Genomic DNA, 19444 nt, shown 5'->3' on the forward strand with positions numbered 1-19444 from the left:
GATGCACCAGTACATCCCCAGCACATACTGGGTGCCCCATAAAGAGAGATGACATTCTAACATTTGCTATGTGTATGACTGGGGGCAAGTTGCTCTCTGTGTCTCAGTAACTTTATCTCACATACAGAAATAATAACAACTCTGGTTTTGTAGGGTTGTTGGGAGGATCAATGAGATAATGCTAAGGAAAGCCCGTGGCAGATAATAGGTGCTCACTGAATGCTCTCTCTTCATATTTCTACTTAGGGATTAAAGCCATTGGCTCCCCAAAATATCAAGCATTAAAACATTTAAATACTGACATTTCCAGAGATGATGACTCTCGTGCCGATCATTTCTTATACATTCAGGAAATGGCAGCCAAGAAGGTAACATGACTGAAATGTATTGTTTCCAAGGGCCCTTGAAGCAAATGCCCAAGCGGCAATTAGCACATGGTTGTCGCCTGTGTTGCTCTTGCTTATTGGCTGATCCCATCCTCTGCTAATCAAACTGCTTCTCTGGTATTTTTAGACCTTCTTAAAAAGTTCTCTCAAAACTCAGGAAGCAGACGGATACCAAGGCATCTGAGAACATGAATCTGGCATTCTCGTAGGAAATGAACATGTGGAAGTGGAGGAGCATTCTGTGGGGTCCACGGGAGCTAGCATGGGCAGCCTGATGATTCACTTTTCCCTTTCATGCACTGGAGAAGGACATGGCAACCCACTCCAGTATTCTTGCCTGGAGAATCCTAGGGACGGCGGAGCCTGGTGAGCTGCCGTCCGTGGGGTCGCACAGAGTCGGACACGACTGAAGCGACTTAGCAGTAGCAGTAGCAGTCTTTTCACCTTTTCCCTCCCTGCCTCAAACCAACAAATAACCCTTCTTGTTCCCTTTTTTGTGCAGCTCCAGGGCTTGTGATTTAAATTGTCTCAGTAAAAGGATTAATTCTTGAGCTTCCTAGTCTGGTTAGACAAACCCTTGTCAGGGTGCATCAGGGCCACAGATCATTCCAGGGTCTGAGTCCTGTTCCCCTGTTGCTCACCTGCTCTGTGACCTTAGGCTATCTATTTCTCCTCTCTGATGAAGTGACCAATTCTATTCACTCCACAACACTGAGAGGTAGGCAATATTTACCCCACTTTGCAGGCGAGGAAACAGAGGCTAAGAGCTACCCTCCACCTTGCTGCCCTGCCCCAGAAGCACGACCCAGCCTGCTTCTGTCCTCTGGGTTTTCCCCGAGGGTATCAGAAACCAGCTCGCCAGCCCCCACCTGCAGGGGTCACATTTTATGCTCTTGAGCATCACAGCGGCTGGTCTCTCATTTGATTTGAGCTGAAGGATGCAGCCTCCTCCTCCCTTTGGGTTCACGATTCAAAGCGTCCAATCACTGCACAAGTCTCTTTCCCTCTCCACTCTTTTTTTATAGTCTCAGCGTGGGTATACAAATCGAGAGTCTCATGTGCTCCTACTGCTGCCTTGAAAATGCCTTCCAGGTGGTCTTTCTCACCTTCTTTTGAAGTCTGATGTCTTTGGCATCTTGGATCCATACAAGGATCCATACAAGGACAGTCTGTACTGTCCTACAACCTATTTTATTTGTTATCCTACCATTTATTGAGGATTCAGATTATACCAGGTGATTTATGTTTGTAAATTTGTCATATTTGAGGCTTTATGACAACCCCATGATGAAGGTGTTGTCCCCTCCATTTTATAGCCGAGAAAACTGAGGCTCAGTCACAGAAAGGGACATGTGTGATGGAGAAGCTGAGACTCAAAACCAGACCAGTCTGCCTTCAAAGTCCCATTTTGTTTTCCCCTCTCTGCATGGAACCCAGAGCTGCTACTCTTTTATTTGCTGAGATGGAGACTTGGCTTCACTTTCAAGCCCTCAAATTTAGGTCTGAACTGTGCTCCCCCAGCCCACATCCTCCCCGTTGCAGAAGCCCTTCTGAGCTCATCAGACATTACGGGAGCATCCTGGGTTGGGGGGATGTCACGGTGTCCGCAGAAGTCACTTCAAATGCAGCCATCTCATGATTCCTCACAAAACAAAGTGGCCCCCTTTCTTTCTTTTTAATGTTATAACCTGGTCCTACTGCAAATTGACTTGAAAGGAAACTAGACCTGGCCTGCCTGTGAAGGAAGTGAGCCCCTTCTGGCACCTAAAGGACCTGAATTTAGCCCGTGGTCAGGGACTTAAAGAAGCGGGTGGGGAGGCTGGTCAGAGGTCAGACACCCTCTAAGCACCCAGCCCTGATTCAGGGAGAATCAAAAAATGTCACACTCCAGAGAGAGCAGTTTTCACTTCACCACAGGTTTGGAGGCTATGCATTAAGTGTCTGTCTCCTCTCGCTCCCTCCTTCCCCCACCCTCCTCCTTCCTTCCTCTCTGCTCTCTCTCCCCACCCCTCTCCCCTTTGCATCGTGAAGCCTAACAGTATTTGTTAGTTCCTCCTGTGCTTCCTTTTAGCTCCTTTAATTATTATAGCAATTTCATCTGTTGAAGAAGAGAAAAAGGAAAAAAACCCCAGGACAGCCTGGCCACTCGGACACCGAGGGGAGGGAGCCGTTCAGACCAACTGCCAAGCCATCCAGCCCTGCAGGCTCTTGGTTTCATTAATGTTCTTTCATCTGCCCTAGAATGTAATGGGAGGCTGGTCTGTGATTGTGTACTTTAGGTAAATAGATCGTTAGGTAAGATTGATAGCAGAGCAGAGCAGTCCAGGTAATGTTTTAAGCCCAAAGCAAAAGAGCAAAAGGGTGTCTCCAGCCGTAAATGACAGGACCACAATTCATGCAGTTTCGGTGAAGGGTGTGTCAGGGGCATTTTCAGCATAAATGGCCACTTTCTGAAGGTTTGTTTTTCCTACCTTCACAAAGGGAGGCTTGCTTTTTCAGCTAGACACAGAGCCATAAGCCTTCAGGCAAATGAGGGGTTTGTTTTGATAATGAACTTGATATCGAGTTACAACTCATTAATATAGACCACACAATGTTATTGCAGCTAATTTCTTCATTTTACAAAGCCTGGTTCTCAACAAAGCATATTATTGGCCCCAAATGAATTAAAAAAAAATAAAAGAGTAGATGCCACAAAGGCTCAGCAGGTTCAAGGCAGAAATGGCACAGCTGTGTGCAGAACATGAATGCACCAGCGGCCGCTGCTGCCGATTCTGCCAGGGTCACGAGGCACTCAGACTTGGGCTTTGTCTGAGAGGAGAGGTAGACGTCAGAGCACTGGAACCAAAGCCAAAACATTCCTCTTTTGTGTTCAGGAGGCAGTATAACCCAGACCAACGCATTTCCCAGAAACTGAAGATGGGACTCGTCACCCAGAATCAGAGCGTCTTTGAGAAACCTTGAAGGGCGTTTCAGCAGCTTTTTGCCCACAAGCAGAGAACGTGATGGTAACGTTTTCTGTCAGATGAGCCCTGGTTCTGCTGTCGCCCAGCTGAATGACCTGAGGCACATCACCACCTTCCATTCCAAGCCTCAGTTTTCTCAAGTGCAAATGGGGATAAAGATAGTCCCCAGGAGTCTCCCTCTGAGAGAGGGCTGGCCAGGCATAGGTGCTGAACTTAGACGTGGTCTGATCATCTGCGCTCTCTTCCTAGTTGCTGTCAGGCAGTTCTTCCACTCAGGAAGCTTCCTCTGGCCCCCCTTGCCTCTCTTCTCCTCAGTTGTGTGGGTGCCACAGTCATAGCCCTCATCACACACCTGCTCACAGGTCTGTACCACCACTAACAGAGAGGGCCACCGACAAGGGGCCATCATTAGTCTTTGTATTCAGTATATACAGCCACTGTTTGCAGCATACCTATTATGTGCCAGCCTCATGGAAGACAAATGATAAATGTGTGTTGACTGAATTCATCCAGCATCTTCTGCAAAGAGAGAACCTGTTATCTCCTTGTACATCTACTTGCTCTGAACGATACAAATCCTATTTAAAATGTGTTGCTGGAATTTCCTGGCCATCCAGTGGTTAGGACTCCATGCTTTCACTGCTGAGGGCGTGGGTTTGATCCCTGGTCAGGGAACTAAGATCCTACAAGCCATGCGACATGGCCAAAATAGAAAAAAAAAAATGTTGCTTTTGGTATTTTTTAAAATTTCCACTCCTTCTTGCCTTTAGGTTTCTGTCAATATTCTAGAAGTCTCTTTACTTCTGGGGATATAGTCTCCTTGCCATCTCTGGTGAAATCCTTTTGAATACCTGAGTACACTGAAGCTCTGTGGAAGTCAAGCTTTCCTTAGGTACTGAACCCGTTGCTTTGTTATTTGAACTATGCATAGTTATTCATTTTTATTTCATTCATAGTTGTTACTTCATATCCATTTGGTTCATTCATATCCATTTCCTTCATTTCATTCAAAATTTCATTTTCTAGCCTTGCCCACCCTTCTAGTGCCATGTTTCTTTCTAGAGACTTTGGCCATGAGTGCATATCACTCTTTCACCAAATCTTTAGAACATTTCTGTTTAAAGTCTAGTGAGGAATGGGACCAGAATTCGCTTCCTTCCCAATACAATACCAACCTTCAGGTACATACACTGTGGTCACCTTTCCCCAAAGTTTCCTTCAGGGTTTCCTCCTTTGTTGGTTCCTTGTCTGTTTTTCAATGGATTCCTATATCTGTACAAAGGTTAAATTTTTGGAAATGCACTTTGGGTTTATAGCAGAGGCCTGAAAACTGGCCTCTCACCACTGAAATACCTTGCATCAGGACCAATTTTGCAATTTCTCATATTCACCTGTGTGTTCTGAAGCCTATTACATGATTAGATTTTTTTTCTAAATCATTTTATTCTCATTCAAATGCTTTAAAATTTTTTTCTTGAGGTATACATAGAGAAATGTATATGGATATGTGTATAGTTTGCTGAGTTTTTACATGATGAAAAGATCCATTCTTCTTCTTCATCAAAAACAAGATGTAAAGCATTACCAGAATTCCCCAAGCTCCCTCAAGCTCCCCGACCCCCGCAGTGGTAATCATCTTCCTGACATCTCTTACCATCAGTATGTTTTGCCTGTTTTTCAGTATACATAAATGCAGTCATACAGTACATACACTTTGGAATCTAGCTTCATTTGTCTATTATGAGATTCGTTTATGTTTTCCTATGTAATTGTCATTTGCTCATTCTCACTGCTGCTTTATTGTGTTCTTATGTGTGAATATACCACAATTTATTTATCCATTTGCCCATTGAAGGACTTTTGGGTTCTGTAGTTTTGGAGGGAGAAGGGGATGGAATTATTATAAAAATGCTGTTATGAATGTTTTCTGTACATGTCTTTTGGGGAACAAATGTTCTTGAATACATACACACACACACATATATATTCTTGAAGATAGAGAAGTAGGTGGGCAGATGTTGTTGATGAATCACTAAGTTGTATCCAACTCTTGTGACCCCATGGACTACAGCACACCAGGCTTCTCTGTCCTCCACTGTCTCTTGGAGTTTGCTCAAGTTACTGTCCATTGAGTTGGCGATGCTGTCTAACCATCTCATCCTCTGCCTTCTCCTTCTCCTTTTGCCTTCAACTTTTTCAGCATCACGGTCTTTTCCATGAGTCCACTCTTCACATCAAGTGGCCAAAGTATTGGAGCTTCAGCATTAGTCCTTCCAATGACTATTCAGGGTTGATTTCCTTTAGAATTGACTGGTTTGATCTCCTTGCTGTCCAAGGGGCTTTCAAGAGTCTTCTCCAGCACCACAATTCAACAGCATCAATTCTTAGGCATTCATCCTTCTTTATAGTCCAACTCTCACATCTGTACATGGCTACTGGAAAAACCATAGCTTTGACTACACGGACCTTTGTCAGCAAAGTGATATCTCTGTTTTTTAATATGCTGTGTAGGTTTGTCATAAAGTTCTTTCCAGGGAGCAAGCATCTTTTAATTTCATGGCTGCAGTCACTGTCTACAGTGATTTTGAAGCCCACAAAAATAAAACCTATCACTGCTTCTACTTTTTACCCCTTTTATTTGCTGTGAAGTGATGGGACCAGATGCCATGATCTTAGTTTTGTGAATATTGAGTTTCAAGCTAGCTTTTTCACTCTCCTCTTCCACCTCATGAAAAGGCTCTAGTTCCTCTTCATGAGGTGGCACTATTAGAGTGATATCATCTGCATATCTGAGGTTGTTGATATTTCTTTCTGGCAATCTTGATTCCAGCTTGTGAGTCTTCCAGCCCAGCATTTCTCATGATGAACTCTGCATAGAAGTTAAATAAGCAGGGTGATGATATACAGCCTTGTCATACTCCTTTCCCAATTTTGAACCAGTCAGTTGCTCCATGTTCTGTTCTACTGTTGCTTCTTGACCCACATACAGGTTTGTTTCTCAGAAGACAGGTAAGGTGGTCTGGTATTCCCATCTCTTTGAGAATTTTCCACAGTTTGTCATGATCCACATAGTCAAAAGCTTTAGTGGAGTCAATGAAGCAGAAGTATATGTTTTTCTAGAATTCCCTTGCTTTCTTCCATGATGCAGCAAATGTTGGCAATTTGATTTCTGGTTCCTCTGCCTTTTACATACTCAGCTTGTACAGCTGGAATTTCTCGGTTCACATGTTGCTGAGGCCTAGCTTGAAGAATTTTGAGTATAACCTTGCTAACATGTGAAATGAGTGCAATTGAATGGTAGTTTGAACATTCTTTGGCATTTCCATTCTTTGGGATTGGAATGAAAATTGATTTCCAGTCCTGTGGCCGTTGCTGAGTTTTCCAAATTTGCTGTAATATTGCGTGCACCACTTTAACGGCATCATCTTTTAGGATTTGAAATGGCTCAGTTGGAATTCCATCACCTCCACTAACTTTATGCTTCGTAAGGCCCACTTGACCTCATAGTCCAGGATGTCTGGCTCTATGTGAATGACCACACCATCGTGGTTATCTGGGTCATTAAGACCATTTTTGTACAGTCCTGTTTATTCTCGCTACCTTTTTAAAATCTCTTCTGTTTCTGTTAGGTCCTTACCATTTCTGTCCTTATTGTGCCCATCCTATGTGAAATGTTCCCTTGATAGCTCCGATTTTCTTGAAGACATCTCTAGTCTTTCCCATTCTATTATTTTCCTCTATTTCTTTGCATTGTTCATTTAAGACCTTCATATCTCTCCCTGCTATTCTCTGGAACTCTGCATTCAGTTGGGTATATTTTTCCCTTTCTCCCTTGCCTTTTGCTTCTCTTGTTTCCTCCAGTTCAGTTGATCAGTCATGTCTGACTCTTTGCGACCCCATGGATTACAGCACGCCAGCCTTCCCTGTCCTGCACCAACTCCTGGAGCTTGCTCAAACTCATGTCCATCGAGTCAGTGATGCCATCCCATCACTTTATCCAACCATCCCATCCTTTGTTGTCCCCTTCTCCTCCTGCCTTCTATCTTTCCTAGCATCAGGGTTTTTTCCAATGAGTCAGTTCTTCGCATCAGGTAGCCAGAGTATTGGAGTTTCAGCTTCAACATCAGTCCTTCCAATGAATATTCAGGACTGATTTCCTTTAGGATGGACTGGTTGGATCTCCTTGCAGTCCAAGGGACTCTCAAGAGTCTTCTCTAACACCACAGTTCAAAAGCATCAGTTCTTAGGCGCTCATCTTTCTTTACAGTCCAACTCTCACATCCATCCTCAGATATGCAGATGACACCACACTTATGGCAGAAAGCGAAGAACTAAAGAGCCTCTTGATGAAAGTGAAAAAGGAGAGTGAAAAAGCTGGCTTAAAACTCAACATTCAGAAAACTAAGATCATGACATCGGGTCCCATCAATTCATGGCAAATAGATGGGGAGACAATGGAAATAGTGACAGACTTTATTTTGGGGGGCTCCAAAATCAGTGCAGATGGTGACTGCAGCCATGAAATTAAAAAATCCCTGCTTCTTGGAAGAAAAGTTATGACCAACCTGGACAGCATATTAAAAAGCAGAGATATTACTTTGCCAGCAAAAGTCCATCTAGTCAAAGCTATGGTTTTTCCAGTAGTCATGTATGGATGTGAGAGTTGGACTATAAAGAAAGCTGAGCACCGAAGAATTGATGCTTTTGAACTGTGGTATTGGAGAGGACTCTTGAGAGTCTCTTGGCCAGCAAGGAGGTCAAACCAGTCAATCTTAAAGGAAATTAACCCTGAATATTCACTGGAAGGACTGATGCTGAAACTGAAACTCCTGGGCACCTGATGCGAAGAACTGACTCATTGGAAAAGACCCTGATGCTGGGAAAGACCGAAGGCAGGAGAAGGGGACAACAGAGGATGAAATGGTTGGATGGCATTAAGACTCGATGGACATGTGTTTGAGTAAACTCAGAGAGTTGGTGATGGACAGGGAGGCCTGGCGTACTACAGTCCATGGGGTCACGAAGAGTCAGACACAACTGAGCGACTGAACTGCACTGAACTCATATCTATACATGACTACTGGAAAAACCATAGCTTTGACTAGACAGACCTTTGTTGGACCTTTGTTGGCAAAGTAATGTCTCTGCTATTTAGTATGCTGTCTTTTTAATATGCTTCTTTCCTCAGCTATTTCTAAAACCTCCTCAAATCACCACTTTGCCTTCTTTTGTTTCTTCTTCTTTGGAATGCTTGTGGTCACTGCCTCCTGTTCAATGTTACAAACTTCTTTCCATAGTTCTTTGGGCACTCCATCTTCTAGATCTAATCCCTTGAATCTATTTATCACCTCCACTGTATAATCAGAAGGGATTTGATTTAGGTCATACCTGAATGGCCTAGTGGTTTTCCCTACTTTCTTCAATTTAAGCCTGAATTTTGCAATAAGGAGCTGATGATGTGAGCCACAGTCAGCTCCAGGTCTTGTTTTTGCTGACTGTATAGAACTTCTCCATCTTTAGCTGCAAAGAACATAATCAGTCTGATTTCGGTATTGACCATCTGGCGATGTCCACGTGGAGAGTTGTCTCTTGCGTTGTTGGGAGAAGATGTTTTCTATGACCAGTGTGTTCTCTTGACAAAACTCTGTTAGCCTTTGCCCTGCTTCATTTTTTAGTCCAAGACCAACTTGCCTATTTCTCCACATATCTCTTGACTTCCTACTTTTGCATTCCAGTCCCCTGTGATGAAAATGGTATCTGTGTGTGTGTGTGTGTGTGTGTGTGTGTGTGTGTGTGTGTGTGTGTGTGTGTGTGTGTGTTTGTTCTAGGTCTGTAGGTCTTCATAGAACCAATCAGCTTCAGATTCTTTGGCATCAGTGGTTGGGACATAGACTTGGATTACTGTGATGTTGAATGATTTGCCTTGGAAACGAACTGAGATCCTTCTTTCATTTTTGAGATTGCACACAAGTACTGCATTTTGCACTCTTTTGTTGACTATGAGGGCTACTCCATTTCTTCTAAGAGATTCTTGCCCACAGTAGTAGATATAATGATTATGTGAATTAAGTTTGCCCATTCCCATGCATTTTAGTTTACTGATTCCTAAAATGTTGATGTTCACTCTTGCCACCTCCTGCTTAATCACATGCAGCTTAGCTTGATTCATAAACCTAACATTCTGGGTTCCTGTGAAATATTGTTCTTTATAGCATTGGACTTTGCTTTCACCACCAGACGCATCTACAACTGAGCATCATTTCCACTTTGGCCCAGCTGCTTCATTCTTTCTGGAGCTATTAGTAATTGCCCTCCACTTTTCCCCAGTAGCAAATTGGACATTTTATGACCTGGGGGACTCATCTTCCAGTGTCACATCTTTTTGTCTTTTCATACTGTCCATGGGGTTTTCCTGGCGATAATACTGGAGCGGTTTCCCATTTCCTCCTAGAGGACCACATTTTAGACCACATTTTGTCAGGACTCTTCACTATGGCCCATCCATCTTGGGTGGCCCTGCACAACATGGCTCATAGCTTCATTGAGTTACCCAAGCCCCTTCACCACAACAAAGCTGTAATCCATGAAGGGGAGGTAGATAGACAGATAGATGCTTATCACAGTTATAATTTGTTAGGAATCTTTCAATTTCTATTGACAGAAACAAACTCATACAAGAGAAAAAGAAAAAGACAAAAAAGGAATCAGTGGGTCACATTATAGAAGACTCTAGGGGCTGTGGCTTTAGTTACAGCAGTATCCAGGAGCTTAGATAAAGTCATTGGGAATCTGCCTGGCTTTGTTCATTGTTCCTCTTTACATCTATGGTGGTTCCATCCTAAGGCAAGAAGGCTCCACTGAGTGTAGAATGGCCATTAGCAGCTCCAGGCTGAAGTTCCTCTGGTTTCATAATAGCAGGGAAAAAAAGCTTTTCTTTCTCAAAGGAACCATCCTGAATTATCCACTTGGGTATTGCCCACCCCTGGGGCCCAGAGAACCAAAGTCACCCACACCAGAGCCACACACACTGAGGAACAGCATTAATCATGTAATTTTTAAAACTTTAGACAACCTAAAATCTTCAACAGCAGCAGCAGAGTCAAATAATGTCATGTATTGGGTTGGCCAAAAAATTTGTTTGGGTTTTTCCATAAGATGTTACGGAAAGACCTGAATGAACTTTTTGGCCAACCTGATACATGCATCCTATAGAATATTACATAGCCACAAAAAATAAAGTAAGTCCATATGTATCGGAGAAGGCAATGGCAACCCACTCCAGTACTCTTGCCTGGAAAATCCCATGGACGGAGGAGCCTGGTAGGCTGCAGCCCATGGGGTCGCAAAGAGTCGGACACAACTGAGTGACTTCACTTTCACTTTTCACTTTCATAGATTGGAGAAGGAAATGGCAACCCACTCCAGTGTTTTTGCCTGGAGAATCCCAGGGACGGGGGAGCCTTGTGGGCTGCCATCTATGGGGTCGCACAGAGTCGGACACGACTGAAGCAACTTAGCAGCAACAGCAACCATATATATAGACATAGAAACCTGACTGTGATGTATAGTTTGGTGGGGGAAGGGTGAGATGATTGTTTTATGTACAGTACCGAATGTGGTCATGTAATTTATTGTACACAATAGATACTTATCAGGGTGAAAGGGGGTGCTGTAATTATTTATAGTGTCACAACATGTATAAATCGAGATAGTCCTGGGCAAACATATATGAACAATGACCAGAATTATAATTATTTAAATGTCTATATATCTGTGTCTGTCTATCTATCTGCCTATTTATCTATGTTTGTTTTAAGAAAGGCATTGAGGTTGATCCTAGGAAGTGTGAGAAAGAGCAAAAGGGGTCTTTTTTCTTAGTGTTTTTTTTTTAGTTGCAGTAGAACTTCACACACAAACTGCTTTAATCTTAAATTACAGCTCAATTAACTTTTATATATAAATATAATCTGTATAATCACCCCTTAGTCGATATGGGTGGGAGAAGGCAATGGCACCCCACTCCGTACTCTTGCCTGGAAAATCCCATGGACGGAGGAGCCTGGTGGGCTGCCGTCTATGGGGTCACACAGGGTCGAACATGACTGAAGCGACTTAGCAGCAGCAGCAGCAGTCGATATGGGTGACATGACATCTTGTCATCGAACAAGATTCTCTAAAGTTTTTTCCTAATCAATACTGCCTGCCCTCAGCCCAGAAATAACCACTGTTACAACTTTTTTCATCCTTGGAGAAGGGAAAGGCTACCCACTCCAGTATTCTGGCCTGGAGATTTCTAAGGACTCTATAGTCCATGGGGTCACAAAGAGTTGGACACAACTGAGCAACTTGCACTTTCACACCTGTGCAACTTACCTTATTCTTTTTTATTAGTGGGTAGTATTTCACTGTTTGAATATATAATTTGCTGATATATGCGTTACCCTTTGATGGACATATGGTGTTTTCAGCTTGGGACTATCTTGAATAAAACTATTTGGACATTCTTTTATATCTTTTGTGTGAATATACATGTACACTAAATTCTCTTAGGAGTTGCCAGGTCATAAAATAGCAGTATATTTCATTTTATCAGAAGCTGCCAGCATGCCACATTGTTGGCCATGGATGGGAGTTCCGGTTGCTCTACATCCTCATGAAAACTTAGTCTTTTCAGTTGCAGCCGTTCTAGGGGATGCACAGTGATGACTCACTGTGGCTTTAATTTCCAGTTCTCTGATGAACAGTACTCTTGGGCATCTTTTCAAATGTTGATAGGTCATCTGATTTCTTCCTTTGTGAAGTATCTGTTTCAGTTTCCCATCTTTTTTTAAATTGATTTATTTGCCTTTTTGTTATTGATTTGTAAGAACTCTCTCTATATTCTGTATATGAGACCTTTGTCACACGTGTGTGTTCATCCAGGCTCTTTTCACTCCTCTGCATGTGTGCTCAGTTGTGTCCAGCTCTTTTCGACTCCGTGGGCTGTAGCCTGCCAGGCTCCTCTGTCCATGGGATTCTCCAGTCAAGAATCCTGGAGTGTGTTGCCGTTTCCTGCTCCGGGGGATCTTCCCAACCCAGGAACTGAAGACAAGTCTCTTACCTCCTGCATCAGCAGACAGATTGTTTATCACTGCACCACCTGTGAAGCCCCTTTGACTCCTTTAATGGTGCTTTTTGATGAGCAGAAGTTCTTTTTTGTTGCTGTTATTTTTCAGTTATTTTTTAAGTTGAAGTATAGTTGATTTACAATGTATTAGTTTTTGGTATACAGTAAACTGATTCAGTTTTATAAATATATATATATTTATAAGTTCTTTGTCATATTCATTTCCATATTGTTTGTTGCAGGATATTGAATATAGTGACCTGTGTTATGCAGTGAGACCTTGTTGTTTATCTCTTTTATAAAAACTAGTTTGTATCTGCTAATCCCAAATTCCTATAATTTTATCCCTCCCTCCTTTCTTTTTCCCCTTTGGTAACCATAAGTTTGCTTTTTATGTCTGTGAGTATGTTTCTATTTTGTAAATAAGTTTATTTGTATCATATTTTCAATTGTACATATAGGTGATATCATATGATATTTGTCTTTCTCTTTCTGACTTTTTTCACTTAGTATAATAATCTCTAGTCCATGCTGCTGCACATGGCATTATTTCATTCTTTTTCATACTGAGTAGTATTCCATTGGGGGCTTACCTGGTAGCTCAGCTGGTAAAGAATCTGCCTGCAATGTGGGAAACCTGGGTTCGATCTCTGGGTTGGGAAGATTCCCTGGAGGAGGGCATGGCAACCCACGCCAGTCTTCATGCCTGGAGAATCCCCATGGACAGAGGAGCCTGGTGGGCTACAGTCCACGGGGTTGCAAAAAGTTGGACATGACTGAGTGACTTAGCACAGGACAGTATTCCATTTTGTGTGTGTGTGTGTGTGTACGTACCATATCTTCTTTATCCATTCATCTGTTGATGGACATTTAGGTTGCTTCCATATCTTGGCTGTTATAAGCTGTGCTAGCATAAGTTCTTAAATTTAACAAAATCAAACTTATCAATGCTTTTTATTACAGTTGTTGCTTTTTTTCTATATTTATTTTAAGGCCACAAAGCAGTTATTAATTTTGCTTTAAGCAGTCAGTTTTCTACCAGTGTGAATGCATATTTACCCTTTCTGATCTCTTTATTCTTTCTTGTGGGTCCCTATTTCCATCTGGGATCATATTCCTACAGCCTGGCCACAGACTTGCTTTAGTGTTTCTGACAGTGCATGATTGCTGCTGGCAAACTCCCTCAGCTTCTGTGTGTCTGTAATGTCTGCATTTTGCTGTCATTTTTGAAGGATGTTTTTATTGTATAGGTGGGATTATTTATTGACTAGAACTATGGGTGGGCAGGATGAGTCTGTTTCTGTTTTGTAAACAAGTTTATTAGATGGTTGTTTTTGTTTTTAGCACTTTAAAGATGTCACTTCATGGTCTTACAGCTTTCATAATTTCTAGGAAGGACATTTCTCTCTCTGGAATTTCCACCTAGACTTTTATTTCCATAGCTTTTCAGTGTCTTTGAAATATTATTTTTGTAATTTATCTTTCTAAACCTGATGAGAACAATGAGTTTTCACTAACCGCCACATCCTACTTAGAAGTCTAGCTCCAGCTTGTGGAGAATTCAAGCTAAGAAACTTGCTTCCCTTCTTTCTTTCTTCTTTTTTTTTTCGTTTTGTTTTGTTTGCTTATTCATTCTTTCCTTCCTTATTTAATTGTTTTTGATTTTTTTTTGATTTAGTTTTTAATCAACTTTGGGGGTACAATTTACATGCAACAAAATGCAAACATTTTAAGCCTATAGTTGAACGAGATTTGACATGTGTACATACCCACCTAATCAAGACCCCAGTAGACTGGGACTAGTTCAGTCATCTCCCAGAGCTCCCTCCTGGCACTTTGAATTCAATGCCTTCCTCCCACCCTCAGCCCCAGGCAACCCCTGGTCTACTTTCTAGCACTGTAGGTAAGTTTCGCCTGCCTTCAAATTTCCTGTAAATTAAACCATACAGTATATACTCTTCCATCTCTGGCTTCTTTCATTCAGTTTTTCAGACTTCTCCATGTTGTTGGGTATACCAATAGTTTGTTCCTTTAATCATTAAATTGTTTTCCCTCGGATGAGTATGTCAGAGTTTATCCATTCGTTTGTTGATGGATACTTGGATTGGTTCCAGTTTTTCTTCCTTTTTCAAATCTGAAATGCTATGAGTAATTTGTGGTGTGTGTAACTGATGCACAGAGCTCAGTCCCTGCCCTTGTGTAAGCTTCAGACCAGAGGAGGAGGTGAGTATTAGACAAGTAATTTCAAGCATAATGAGTATTGCAGAAAGGCAAACACAGGCTGTCCTAGGAGCAAACAGCAAGAACACCTAGTTTACTCCAGGGCTTCAGGAAAAGCTTCCTTGAAAAACATTCAAGGTAAGAATCTAGGATGACCAGGAGTAAATGAGGAAAGATTGAGGCAGGCCTTGGGGCATAACAGAAAACTCAGTGGAAATGGAAGACAGGTAAAAAGTAATACCTCACTGAACATAAGTGAGAGATACTGTGATAGATATCTTTAAAAATCTTTATTTGTTTCAACTGAGGTGTAATTGACAATACCATATTATACTGATTTGAGGTATACAGTGTAATGGTCCGATGTTCATATATAGTGTGAAGTGACCAACACAGATAGTCTAGTTAACATCCATCACCATACATAATTACAGAATTTTTTTCTTGTGATGAAAACTTAAAATCTACTTTCTTGGCAACTTTCAAATATGCAATACTGTATTATTAACTATAATTACTATGCTGTACATTACACCCCTATGATGTTATTTTATAGCTGGAAGTTTGTACCTTTTGTTTCATTTCACTGACTCCAGTAACCACCAATCTGTTCTCTGTGTCTGTAAGTTGGGTTTGGGGCTGTTTTTTAGAGTCCACATAAAAGTGAGACCATACAATATTTGTCTTTGTCTGATTTATTTCACTTAGCTTAATGCCCTCAAAATCCATCCATGTTGTCCCAGATGGCAAGATTTCATTCTTTTTCATGGGTGAATAATATTTCATTGTGTATATCTACCACATTTTCTGTATCCATTCATCCATTAATGGACATTTACATGGTTGTCATATCTTGACTATTGTAAATAATGAACATTTTAAAAATATTTTTCTTTTCGTATTTCACTTAATGTACTATTTTAAGTGTGGGCATACAGTAAGCTCCATTTTTACCAATGAACAGCCTAATATCCAGAAAGATGAGGACTTGTCCCAGGTGACACCAATTGTGGTAAAGAAGGATTTGAACCCAGTTCTGTCTGGCTCCAAAGCTCATGCTTCCCCCCAACCTGAAGTCAACACTGGTTAGACTGATGGCAGTAGAGATGAAAGAAAAGAAACAGGTTAGAGAAGCATCAGCATGCATGTCCTTGGCATGCACTAGACAACAGAATATACACATATCTAGCAGCAGCAGCATTAAATGAATGTCTAAGAAAAGGAAACACTCTAACATATGTTTTTATTTACTTGTGTTTATCTAATTGCTTTAAAAGAAAAAAAGAGACAAATGTATCAAATATATCAAATCCTATCCATTCTTCCTTCACAATGTCACATTATACAAATGTAGATTTTGGGTATCTGTGTGGGTGGGTATGTGTGTTTTGTGGTCAGAGGCAGGCACTAGAAGAAAGTGGGATCAGAGAAATACCAAGAAGTGTTTACAAACTAAAGGGCAGCGGGATCTATCAGTTAAGCAAAGTGAGATAAATGGAACTGCCAATTAACTTCGTATTCTCAGAAGTAGGGAGCAGAGCACGCGTCTCGAACAATGAAAGCATTGCTGGCAGCTTTCATATTCTGTGTTGTCTCCGTGTAATTTGTTCCCTTTTACATAGAAATATATGGTATTAACTGGAGGATGTGATTAGAATACAGGCAGAGGCTCACTTTGATGGGAAACACACAGGCAGGCGCCTAACAGCCACTGGAGATCGGAGACGGTCTCTCTCCAGTAAACTCACAAATTGCAGGGCCCACAGTCTGCCTAATGAGTGAAGAGCACTGGGGCCGAGATGGCAGTGTTCCAGAGACCCAAGCCTCCCACTGGGGTCCTGGCCTCACAGTAACAGTAATAGGCTGAGAAGCGCCGCGAGCTCACCTGTTCCTTTGTGCTGCCTGCACTCAGGTGCTGTCCACAAACTCATCCATTTCATCCTCAAGCAAACACAGGAGGGAGATGATCCAATTGTCCCCACTTTATAGATAAGAAACTGAGGGTAAAGAGCCTCAAAGACTGGGTCAATGGTGTGGAGCCAGGAGCTCCTTCTTCCTTTTACTGAAGCCCTTGATTTTACCCTTTGCTCTATCCTGCATCCACATCTCGTAGGGGACAGGGAGCAGCAGTGGGGTATGGGATGAGAGCCTCCCCCTGCTGGAAGGCCTGGGAGACCCCACTCCCACACAGATCAAGAGACTGTGCTCTGGAGAGCGGGGTGATGATCCCAGAGGAAATCCAAGTAGTCGGAATCTTAACGTTCCTAGAATACATGCCCCCATTCTCCTAATTTGATGGCTGGGAAAATGGGTCCTGAGCAGGGCCAGTAGGTCTGTGAATGTTTCTTCCATCAAACATGACCTTCAAGGTATACCTGTGGGATCAAGGTGAGCAGCCCCAGAAGACCTCTCCGAGGTAATAAGAGAATTAATAGCAAACGTTTGTACTCGCTGTATGCCAGGCACTGTTCCACTTTTACGAAGATGAGCTACTTAGCCTCGGTTTACTCCTAAAGGGTAGGCATGATTACCATCTCCCTATTTTACAGATGAGGCAACTGAGGCACAGAGAGTCTGAGAGGCTTCTTGGAGGTGACTTAGGCCCATGTTCCCACTCTCTGGAGTATGTCCATCCCTCAGTTTTTGCACAAGAGCCGTACACCCCCCTAGAAAGAGGCATCAAGTCTCATTCTTCCCCTTCTTCCTCCACGATCACTCAGAGCTTTCCCTCCCTTCATGATAATCCCCCAAGTTCCCGCAAGTTGTGCACTTGACTCACAGGAGCTTCACATCACTCCTCAATAACTTGGAACGAGGTCTCTGTTTTAGCATTTGTGTGCAGGAGCCAAGGAAACCAGCCTGGGTCTTAACTGTGATCTTCAATAAGCTTATACGATGTGGAGATTGACATGTGAGCTCTACCCAAGAGTCCATCAGCTGAGGAATGGATAAGAAGGAAGTGGCACATCCCCACCGTGGAATCTTGTTGTTTAGTCACTCAATCGTGTCCGACTGTTTGCAACCCCGTGGACTGTAGCCCACCAGGCTCCTCTGTCCATGGGATTTCCCAGGCAGGAACACTGGAGTGGGTTGCCATTTCCTCTTTCAGGGGATCTTCCCAACCCAAGGATCAAACCCGTTTCTCCTGCTTGGCAGGTGGATACTTTACCACTGCATCACCTGGGAAGCCTACAGTGGAATTTTATTTGACCATAAAAAGGAATGAGGGACTGATGCATATGACAATGTGGATGAACCTTCAAAACACAATACTCAGTGAAAGGAGCCAGACACAACAGGCCACATACTGCAGGATCCATTCATGTTAGATGTTCATTGTGGGCAAATCCGTAAAGACAGATAGCAGATTGGTTAGCGGTTTCCAGGGGCTGAGGAGACTGTAGGGTAACACGGTGATATCTAAGGAGTATCTTTTTGAGCTAGTGAAAATGTTTTAACACTAACTGTGATGTTCACCTATCTGTGAATGTACTAAAAATCATTGAATTGTACACTTTAAATGGGTGAATTGTATAGTATGTGAAATATATCCCAATAAAGCTAAGAAGAAGAAAAAAAGAGGAGAAGGGAAGACAGGGAGGAAATTGGAGAGAAGAGGGAGAGGAGGAGAGGGTGTTTTATTACTGTTTTTTTTTGGCTGCACTGTGTGGTGTGTGGAATCTTAGTTCCCCAACTAGAGATCAAACCTATGCCCCCTGCAGTGGAAGCCTGGAGTCTTAGCCAGGCTTCCCTGGACCACCAGGGAAGCCCCCTAGGAAGACATTTTAGAGCCTGGATTCCAACTCCAGATCTATCACTTCATAGCTGTGCAGCCTCGAGATAGTAGCCTCACTTTTCCTGTCCAGTAATAGCTGAAGATGAGAGCAAACAGTATCAAAATGTTGGGCAGGCAGTAATGGCAAGGACACCAGATCAGCTGTTAACCCTTTTGTTGCTGGATCACATGGTGGTGCAAGGGGCGTGCAGGTGGACTAGGGTGACCAGGGGGCACCAGGCTTTGCCAGCCAGTAAAGAATTATGCCTTCAGAGTTCTAAACTCAGAAATGTGCTAACATGAAAGAAACCACCTGAAATTCAATTTGCCATCAGTGGCAACAGAAGCCTTGACTTGTGTGAATTCATCAAGGCATACGGAGCTTGTTTCCTCCTGCGTTTTCCCAAGCGCGGTTTTCCAGTGTGGAGATTTCCATGTAATTAACATGAGTTCATCAGTGTGCCCAACTTGGGTTTCCATGGAGACTCCCTGCGCTTAATTAACGTGGCCAGGGTTGCGTAGCTGTTCCCGGTTCAGGCTAACCTCCACTCGCTTGCCATTTTATTTTTTAATAATACCCCATGTTTAATCGGCACTAATTATTTCCCCTCTGCTGGTGTTCACCTGATCACTTGGCAGTTCTTTTTATCCTTTTTCTTCCTCTTTCTTGCTTTTCCTAATTCATACACCTAGAGGAGGATAAAGGGGTTGGGATAGGGATGGGGGTTAGGAATAAAACCTGTTCTCTTTGACAACAGAGAAAGAACCCTAGGAGGGTAAAGTACCAACATCCCATCGCACGTCTCAGCTGATAGAACTTGTGGCTGCAGAACTAGGGACATGGGAGATAAAAACCAGGCAGGCAGGTTTGTAAAAGGAGATGAAGACTACACAAGCATGACCTTATATGGGGCCTTCCTCGCCTCTGCCTGAGGAATGGACACTGAGTCCAGGCCTGAGAAGTCGCCATATTTGGAGAGAAAGACGCTTG

At 42.6% G+C, this 19444-nt stretch overlaps 1 protein-coding gene across 26 annotated transcripts in view; it reads left to right on the plus strand.

Annotated features, from left to right (window-relative positions):
* The window catches only part of CCDC60 (coiled-coil domain containing 60), a 165002-nt gene that overhangs the window by 9995 nt on the left and 135563 nt on the right, over positions 1-19444 (plus strand). The window lies entirely within an intron of this gene.

The sequence above is a fragment of the Giraffa tippelskirchi genome, chromosome 11, assembly GCF_054371585.1.
Source record: "Giraffa tippelskirchi isolate mGirTip1 chromosome 11, T2T-mGirTip1v1.2.pri, whole genome shotgun sequence".
In the NCBI taxonomy this organism is placed as follows: Eukaryota; Metazoa; Chordata; class Mammalia; order Artiodactyla; family Giraffidae; genus Giraffa; species Giraffa tippelskirchi.